This window comes from Anoplophora glabripennis, unplaced genomic scaffold (assembly GCF_000390285.2).
Source record: "Anoplophora glabripennis isolate ALB-LARVAE unplaced genomic scaffold, Agla_2.0 scaffold593, whole genome shotgun sequence".
In the NCBI taxonomy this organism is placed as follows: domain Eukaryota; kingdom Metazoa; phylum Arthropoda; class Insecta; order Coleoptera; family Cerambycidae; genus Anoplophora; species Anoplophora glabripennis.
The window spans coordinates 234417-236770 of NW_019416681.1; positions in this window are offsets into that span (position 1 = coordinate 234417).

The following is a 2354-nucleotide window of genomic DNA, read 5'->3' on the forward strand; positions in this document are numbered from 1 at the left end:
TTACTGCAACACGCATTAGCAGACTATGATTTGGAGAATTCTAAATAAGGAGAAATTATATCCATTTCATTTTAGTCCCGTACAAAATTTGTTGCCTCAAGATCTTCCTGCTCATTTACGTTTTGTCCATTTTCTACAAGAATAGGAAACCAATGATCCTACTTTTTTGAAGAAAATCTTATTTACGGATGAGGCGACATTTACTCGCCGCGAAGTGTTTAACAACAACTAATTTAATTAATTATTTTATTATATTATTAAAAACTCTAATTATAGTACATAAGGTAGAAGACCCTATGAGCGTCACTGGCCCAGTATTCGTCATAACAGTGAATTACATAAATATTAAGATTTTGGGTTACGTGAATTGTGAAATAGTGCAATTTAATATTTCTATGTTCGTTTTTCGATGTTAAGTTGGTATCAGCCATATTCCCGCCAAATTTTACATAAGTAAAATAACGGTCAAATACTAGACGCGCGCTAACAATTGTGTTATTCTCTTGTTCTTAGTGTTTCAGTTAAGGTGAGTACATTAAACTTAATAATAAACTGCTTTTCCTAAATATTCGATAATGTGCGATAATTATCAACACCAATTATATTAAAATATGTATGTATTTAATTTAAAATATTATAAACATAAACCTATTTAACCTTATTTTGATGGATGACGACCACTGGTGCACCATAATTGACCCTAGACCTAATGTTAGTCAAGGCTGACGGACATAGGTACACTAAGTTAGTTTTGGTATTCTTAAATTTTCACCCTAATGCTAAAGCATAATACGACTATAATATTTTGGTTTTACAGAATTTATATTATTCAAAACAGAGACTAGTAATCGTCATATATTTTCTTTATATTTGAAACTTTAAGTCTCGTTTTAAAATTATGACGATTACTGGTGCACACTTATGACGATAATTTAATCTCTAATTTTTAACCAAATGCCTAGAAACGAATATTCGGAGATTAGCAGGAAAATGCAGTAAACGCCGTTAAGAAACATAGTATGAGTATCAGAGGTGCTGCCAATCTATTCAAAGTGCCGCGTATGACTCTGTCTGACAAATGCAGAGGAAAAACTCAAATTAGGCCTGGGTAAGTACCTACCTACTTAGCTTGAAGGGTTCTAGGTGATTTTCAGTTTACAGTTTCTTTCAGATATTAGTATTAGTAATAACGATGAGAATAGAATGAGAAATGAAAATAATGATGAAAGTAATGAATATAAAAGTAAAACGGAAGATGAACATGGAAATAAAAATGAGAATGAGAAGAAATATTCAGACGATAAGCAGCCTCAAGAAAACCATGTGGTTAAAGGTGAATGTGAAAACAATCCATCTATAATACATAATATTGCAAATGTACACGTGACACCTCCAACCTCACCTAAATCAACGTCACCAAAATGTGTTCAAAATATCCTGGAAGATGTTGCATCCCCATTTAAAAATACGTTGTTCTGGTTAAAAACACCAGTGATATTACATAAAAAAAAAGCATTGAAAAAATACCCTCAGTGGCCACATGCGAAAAATGGAAAGAATACCATAGGAAAAAAGAAGAGAAGAAAATGCAGAAATAAATTGAAGACAAAGAAAGAAAAAGAAAAAGATTACAACAAAAAACTGAAACGGCAGATATAAAAAGAAAAAATAGTACTAACGATATTAATGAAAGCAACTGGTTTTGGTCCATATGCGAAGAAATGTAGCAGAATGTAATATTTCTGGAAGTTAATTTCTATGACTAACCCTTAAGGTGGCGAACACTGGTGCAACTACCTTAGTCATCATCAAAAAGCATACAAAATGTGTTTTTTTGAAAAACAAAGAGATCTTGCAAATTATCTCGTAGTTGGCTTATGAAACAGAAAGCTCTTCGTGGAAGCCAACTACGAGTTAATTCGTGCACAGACGCGCTACGACCTGTTGCTTCACTATAGGTGAGTCACAGATGCGCGTCTAAATTCGTTACTAATAAATCAGATATAGAGTCGAACCCCAGTTCGAATAAGAAAAGAAGACCGACTGAAAATTTTTAGCGAGGATAGTAATGACGGTAGCGATTATGTTACATTCTGAGAATTCAGGTTAGGATAGTGATGATGAAATCGTCTCCGAATCTGAAGATGAGACATTTTCGAACATAAAGAAATCACGATGCTTCTCAAGCAACCATACCAAATACGAACCATAATTTGTGGACAGAAAATTATCAAAATCCTGAACTAATCATTTTCCAAGAAAATATTGGTTTGACATTGGATATGGCAAACCTTACAGTGCAAACGCTAGTAGACTTTTTTTTCAATGTACCCAAAATGGTTACCGAACATGCA